Genomic DNA, 7,793 nt, shown 5'->3' with positions numbered 1-7,793 from the left:
ATATTCGTCGGACTTCGTGTAGTGGGCCTTGTTTTAAGGATGGAATGGACTCCTTTTGTAACGCCCCGAGTCCCTCAGGTTAGTTAGTCTCGAATCAGGAGATTTTTTTCAGTTAATTTTAAATTGATTGTTAATTAAAATTATTGATCGTTAATTAAATTTATCTTTATCGGGCTCTAAACTCCAACTTAAATTAATAATTACCGGACTCAGTGTGGTGGGTCTTGTTTTAAGGGGGATGGACTTCTTTCCTCTTGGGCTTGAACGCGTTGGGCCTCCATTGGGGTAAATGGGTTTTTAAAACAAAACAAAAGGAAAAGAAAACCCTAGCCCCAAGCTCCTTTTCTTTCTTTCTTCTTTTCCTTCTACCCTAGCCGTTTTTCCCCCCGACTTCTTCTTCGTTCCCAATCCCGCCGCCCCTCCTTTCCGGCAGCTTCTCCGACGCCTCGACGCAGCACCGGTGCTGCTGCCCACCGAATGGGACGACGACCCGTAGCAGCGGCGGACGAACCACGAGCGGCGGCCGACGAAGACACCCCGAGCGGCGGCGCGATACCCAGCCTCCCTCCTCCGGGGTTGTGCGACCTCGCGGCGGTTCTGCGCACGGGTTCCACGAGCAGCAGCGGCGCAACATTCCCTCGGCAGCGTTCGAGCAGCGGCAGCCGGGTGCGATTCCTTTGGCGGCGTTCGAACCGCGGCGGCCGGCGACTCCCGGCGCTCCAGCGGCTGCGCTCCGTGACAGGTACAGTGGCGGCGCGGCCCCCTCCTCGCAGCAGCGCACGACGGATGGCTGTACAATAGCGAAACGGCGACAGGATTGGTACGTTACAGCGGTGTTTAGGACGTTTGGCGGTGACCCACATCAGTTCGAAGCTCGATTTAGTCTACCCACACCTTGGCCAGTTAGATCTAGGTGACCCACATATGTACGAAGTCGGTTTTGGTGGTAATGCGTCATTCGAACCCTTTTAGAGTTAATTTTGAAGGATAAATAACGTACGTAACGTGCTGTATTTTCTGTTTTGGTGTTCTTAGGGTGAGGTCGACGCAAAACTTAAGAGCACGGTTGTGGGTAAGTAGACAAGGGGCGGGTGCGTGTGTTAATGTATGCTCGATGGTCTCTAACGTGCTGATTTTTGTGATATTTAATGCTAATTTTGCGATGTCATTGTGCTAAATAATCTTCGTTGTGGTAGTCGATATACTTGGAATGGTTTTGGGTATTTGTCGATAAAAAGTGGTGAGTTTTCTGCTTTACTAAACTGTGAGTATCGCTGTGGTAATGTTTGTTGCCTGGATATGTATGTTTTGTTCGGCGTGTTTAGTGAGCTATTATCCGTAGTAATACTTGTTAAATACTGATGTTGGATATTGAGCATGTTTAGGTTGTTGTTTCGTTATTAGAAAGTTGATAAAGTTGTGAAAGCATGCTGAACTGTACTTGTGAGTCGAAAGATGCAGGGTTAGTGGTAAAAGAAAATATATAGTAAGACTCTGGTGAAAGTTGGAACTTTTGGAAGGAATGAAAGAGTGGGTGTCAGGGCCTCAGGTATAAATGGTCGGGGGCTGATACGTCACTAACGGAGTATCGAGGCCTCAGGTACAAATGGTCGAGGGTCGATACGAGGAGTCCTTTGGAGGAAAGACTATTGGGGCCTTGGGTACAAATGGTCGAGAGCCAATAGATGGTGAAGCCATCGGGGCCTCGGGTATAAATGGTCGAGGGTCGATGCTGCAGGGTCGGGGCTCTGGGTATAAATGGTCAGGGGCCGACTCTACTTGAAGGAGATAGCTGTGGAAGGGTATGATAACTGAGATAAGCTTAGAGATACTGGTAATATTAGGGAGACTAGAGCTTGGTTGTTAACATGTTTCCTGGTTGTGGTTTCCACTAATATATTACGAAATGTGTATAAGTTTAAATGCATAATGTATTGAAAAGCATGATTACGAATGTTTCTTGATATAGTTGAGCATGACGTGTGTGCATGTTGGTGAGGGCTACTTACGGAGTATATTTTATATACTCACCCCCTTCTACAATGATTGTTTCAGGCGAAGGACTCGTGGGTGACCATGGTGATGGGACGGAGGAGACATGACGAGCGAGAACCATAGGCTGCTTAGTTACTCCTATTTAGTTTAAGTCATTGGTTAAGGCCTTATGTTATGGCCAATAAACGTGGTATTCGTATTTGAATAATTGAGAGATTTTTCCCTTGTTGTTAGTTTCACTTCGGGATAGGTACCTATCTGAGTTTTATTCCACTTATTTAGATTCATATAGATTGAATAATAAACTTGCCTCGTGAAGTGGTTCATGAATGTTGTTGAATGTTGTTCTACGAGATTGATTTATCGTTAAATTGATGAGGATTGGAACTTGATTGTATATGTTTGTTTGCATAGGAAGTTGGCAGGATGTAGTTAGGGTTAGATTTATTTAGTTGGGTAGTTAATGTGACCTAGAGGTGTGTGATTACGCTTGTTTACATGCATAAAAAGAAGGTTTTAGATGCTGTTTTTACTATGTTTTAACTTTGTTTCGGACTTTTTCTCGGTCGTTTGAGTTCCAATTCATGCAAAATTCATATATGATGGTTTGTGGTTGGCCTATATTGTATTTATGACATTTTAGGACCATTTGAGAGTGCAAATTAATCAAAAGAATAAAAAAGACGAAAAATCATCAGGGAGGCGCCAGGCGCCTGGGAAGGCTGCAGAAAACTGTTTTTCTTCCAACTTTGCCCTTAATGAAACGCGTCTTCCAGTGCGTTTTGGTGGTTCCAACCGATGCATACGTGTAGAAGAAGTGTTCCACTATCAGTTTGAGCACGATTTAGTCAGTCAAAGGAGTTGGAAATGGGAGATTCACCATCGTTTTATGACCTACCTAACCAATTCTGCACAGCTATAAATTCCAGCAGCTTCTCCACCAAAATTCATCAGCCTTGCTTCCTTCTCTTGATCATTCTTAGTGTTGAAAAGAAATGCTATTACAAAAAGAAAGTGTTGAAAAGAATAAGTGAAAAAAAAAAGAAAAAAACAAAAGTTGCAAAAGAGTAAAAAAGAGTCTTGTTGAGAGAAAATAAGAGTGGGGAAAATACTTGTGTTAGAAAGAAAAAAGTGGTGAAAACAATGAGAGTTAAAGAAAATGTATTTATGATTTCCGAGTCCTACTGTAGACACCCATTTAGTTTTAGGTTGGGTGTTGACTTTGAAAATAGCAGTAAGGATGGTGATAAGTGACTTCGTGTTTCTCATTGTCGTCGTTTTATGACCTAGCTGTTAGTTCAAAGTCTTTCTACGAGTAGCTGTGGTTGAAACCAATGTTAGTGTGTGGAAACCTCAGGGGCTAGTAGCCGGTCTTTCAGATGTAAAAGTCTCAATGTAAAAAGGGAGTGCAGATTCCTTAGGGGTATTTGAAAACGTTTTCTGTTTTTAAAAGGAAAAAGGATTTTGAAAGAGAAAGTTTTTATCATTTCAAACTTGGTTTATAATGACTAAGCTTACAAAGGCAATAGAATGGTAGAGAAAGTTTTTATCATTTCAAACTTGGTTTATAATGACTAAGCTTACAAAGGCAATAGAATGGTAGGCTTTGACATCTTTTCCCTGAGACAATTTATGATTGAACATCTCGGTTGCTTTTGCTTTACCTTGTTCATGTGTTAGAAGGCTGATTAAAGTTGCTAAGTTTTGCTTGAGAACAAGCAAAAAGTTAAGTTTGGGGGTGTGATTACGCTTGTTTACATGCGTAAAAAGAAGGTTTTAGATGCTGTTTTTACTATGTTTTAACTTTGTTTCGGACTTTTTCTCAGTCGTTTGAGTTCCAATTCATGCAAAATTCATATATGATGGTTTGTGGTTGGCTTATATTGTATTCATGACATTTTAGGACCATTTGGGAGTGCAAATTAATTAAAAGAAGAAAAAATACGGAAAATCATCAGGGGAGGCGCCAGGCGCCTGGGAAGGCTGCAGAAAACTGTTTTTCTTCCAACTTTGCCCTTAATGAAACGCGTCTTCCAGTCCGTTTTGGTGGTTCCAACCGATGCATACGTGTAGAAGAAGTGTTCCACTATCAGTTTGAGCACGATTTAGTCAGTCAAAGGAGTTGGAAATGGGAGATTCACCATCGTTTTAGGACCTACCTAACCAATTCTGCACAGCTATAAATTCTAGCAGCTTCTCCACCAAAATTCATCAAGCCTTGCTTCCTTCTCTTGGTCATTCTTAGTGTTTCTTTGTTGCTTTCTAAGTACTTTTGAGTTGCTTTCATTAGTTGCTTTTAGTTTTTAAATCCCGAGCACTTTAAATTCCTTTATTGAGCTTTGTTTTGTTTCCGTTTGTACTTAGTTATTTTCTACTTATTCAAATATATAAAAATCCAGCACTTTGCTTATCTTCCCTTTGCCTTTACTTTATTTTTAGTTAAGAGAGTTGTGTTTTTGGAGGAAAGAGCACGTGACACTCCCCCTTGCTTGAAAGAGAAGGGCGAAGCTCTCAATCCCGAGCAAAACTCTCCGTTAGTTAACTTTTGTTTTTCACACATGCATTTCAATTTCAACCATTTTACTTGCTGTATTTTCTTCAATATGTCTTTCTAAATTCCCGTCTCTAGCCCGGTTATGGATAGTTAGTCTTTTATTTCTAAAAAGGGTTGCTAAGAAGTAGTGTTTTTGCTTTCCACTCATTGCTCAACATGTTTTCTCAAAAAGTTAGGATTTAGAGAAGGCCACTGTAAGTCTTAACAAGTCAATACTGAAAAGGTTGCTTATTTGCATTGTTGAATGGTTAAACCAAGGAGAGGAGCGCCTTAGACATAAGGGTTCTGCTTAAGTAGCCTAGACATAGGACCTTAACCCGAGGTTGCGACTATTTTCATCCTAAAACTAAGATATCTCTCATAATAGACATATTAGGGAATGTCTTAGGACTTTGAACTTGCTTAGACATAAGTCAAGTGAAAAGCGTAGTCGTTGGTTCCTAAAGTAAAATGCATATTGTCCTTAGCATATCCTTGATTCTTTGTTGGCTAACTTGAAGTAACTCGAGCTAGGTTTTACCATTATAAGACCACAACCCAAATCCAAAACCATTATTTGTGACCACTTCCCATTTTACAATAATCACTCATTTCAACGTTCACTATTCATTAAAACTTTAGAGTTTGAAAATTATTTAGAAGTCCTTGAGGATCGATACTTGGATACTCTATCCATTTTATATTACTCTGACAGGTGTGCGCTTGCATCTATAGAATTGTTACCACGCTTAGTGCGTGCAGCATAACCCCAGTCAAGTTTTTTGGCGCCGTTGCCGGGGACTTTAGTTTTAAAATTATTTTCAAATTCTTTTAGTTTTTATTTTTGTGAATTGTTGTTGGGTGTAATTTCCATCCACCGTTTTTGTTCTATATTTTTGGTCGTTTATCTCACAAGGGTAAGTTAAAGTGCATGAGCACAAGATCTTTTCTTCTACCCCTTGACCCTGAGATTGAGCGGACCCTTCGAAAAACTCGAAAGGAGCAAAGACTTCGAAAACAACTAGAAAAGCAAAAAGAGAGAGAAGGTGAAATCACTCCTGAAAGTGAGGTAGAGAGTAGGAGCACATCAATGGCAGATATTCCACCTCGTGATCCGGTTGATCCACCTGCTGTTAACGGTAATATGAGGGATCACGCAAGAAATGATGAATTCAACTATATCTAGATGGCGGACAACAGAGACGTGGCAATGCGAGAATATGCCGCCACGGCTTTTCAGAACTTTGATTCAGGGATAGTCAACCCTATTCCAGCCCACGCAAACTTTGAGCTTAAACCAATGATGTTCCAAATGTTGCAGACAATTGGACATTTTGGAGGGCAGGAACATGAGGATCCACATGATCATCTGAAATCATTCATTCAAATTGCAAATGCATTTCGATTACCTGGTATAATAGACGATGCTCTTAGACTAACACTTTTTCCATTTTCTTTGAAGGACCAAGCTAGAGCATGGCTCAATGCATTTCCACCGGGATCCATCACCACATGGGGGTCGTTAGTGGTGAAGTTCTTAACAAAATTCTTCCCACCTACTCACCACGCTGATATCAGAGAGGAGATCATCTCCTTTAGACAGTATGATCGTGAACCTGTGCACGAGGCGTGGGAAAGATTTAAAGAACTAATCAGGAAATGTCCGAACCATGGCTTGCCGGCATGCATCCAGATAGAACATTTCTTTAGAGGTTTAGATCATCCTACTAAGATGATGCTAAACAATCCTGCCAACGGAGCCTTTACAAAGAAGACATTCAACGACATAGTCGACATCCTAAATGACTTAGCTTCACACAACGAACTATGGTGTTCGCAAAGATCTAAGGCAGCACCAAAGAAGCAAGATCCAGCTGGAGTTTTGGCTCTGGACATTGCGACCTCGATGCAAAAAGAGATGGTTACAATGAACCAGAGGCTGAAAGAGATGGCATTGGGAATAAAAAATCCATTAGCCACGCCAACACAACCTGTGCAGTCGTATTATTGCATTCCTGCCCCTGTTTGCCAAGTCAACGATCTCATTTGTTCATTTTGCAGTGAAAACCATATTTATGATAATTGTCCACATAACCCTGCTTCCGTTTTTTATGTAGGACATGGGAACAATAGGAACTTTAACCCATATTCGAACACCTACAACCCAGGTTGGAGGCACCACCCTAATTTCTCATGGGGAGGTCAAGGAGGTTCGAGCGGTTTTAATCAAGGGCAGAGCCAGCAGAACAAGCAGCCCTATGTTCCACCTACACAGCAATACATCCCGCCACCGCAACAGCAATGCAATCAGAGAACACAGACTCCACCAGTTCAAAATAACAATTTAAATCTTGAGAATATGATGAAGGAGTACATGGCCCGAACCGACGCAGTGATACAATCCCAAGCGGCATCGATGAGGAATTTCGAGACCCAATTGGGACAGCTCGCCAATGAATTGAAGAATATACCACAAGGTTCTTTTCCAGGCCATACTGAATTACCAAAACGAGAAGGGAAACAACAGTGCAAAGTTGTCACCCTTAGGAGTGGACTGGCATATGATGGACCAACAATGCCAACAACAGATGTACAGATTTCGTCTACTGAACCAACTGTAAAGAGACCAGAGAATCCAACAACACCAGAAAAAGAAAATATTAAGAAAGGTAATGAGGACACCCCGAGTGTTCCTCCACAGGTACAACCATCTTTTACCCCTACTCCCTCGTTTCCACAAAGATTAGTTAAGAAAAATAATGATTTCCAGTTTAGAAAATTTTTAGATTTTTTAAAACAATTGCATATAAATATACCATTAGTAGATGCTCTAGAACGGATGCCAAATTATGCTAAGTTTTTTAAAGATATAGTTTCTAGGAAGAAAAAGATAGGAGAGCATGAACTGGTAGCCATGACGAAATGTAGTAGTGAAGCTGTAGGCAGCCCGCTACCCATGAAATGTAACGATCCTGGCAGTTTTACCATTCCATGTTCCATAGGAGGGAAAAACTTAGGTAGGGCATTATGTGATCTAGGCGCTAGCATTAATCTTATGCCATTATCAGTTTTCAAATCTTTAGGCATAGGAGAAGCTAGACCTACTACGGTTACCCTCCAATTAGCAGATAGATCTATCATAAGACCAGAGGGAAAGATAGAAGATGTTTTAGTCCAGGTGGACAAATTCATTTTCCCTGCGGACTTTATCATTCTAGATTGCGAGGCAGACTTAGACGTTCCCATTATTTTGGGAAGACCATTT

General features: G+C 41.3%; 1 non-coding gene across 1 annotated transcript; it reads right to left on the bottom strand.

Moving 5' to 3' along the window:
- Positions 1 to 6,098: 6,098 nt before the first annotated feature.
- LOC148209773 (small nucleolar RNA R71) lies at positions 6,099 to 6,205 on the bottom strand. The gene has a single exon (XR_015793315.1). It is a non-coding gene; the product is annotated as a small nucleolar RNA R71 (small nucleolar RNA).
- Positions 6,206 to 7,793: the final 1,588 nt, after the last annotated feature.

This window comes from Momordica charantia (assembly GCF_013281855.1).
Source record: "Momordica charantia cultivar OHB3-1 chromosome 8 unlocalized genomic scaffold, Mcharantia_2.0 BLBB01000008.1, whole genome shotgun sequence".
NCBI classification, from domain to species: Eukaryota; Viridiplantae; Streptophyta; class Magnoliopsida; order Cucurbitales; family Cucurbitaceae; genus Momordica; species Momordica charantia.
The sequence above is the reverse complement of the archived record's forward strand: the minus strand, read 5'-3'. Positions and strand labels throughout refer to the sequence as shown.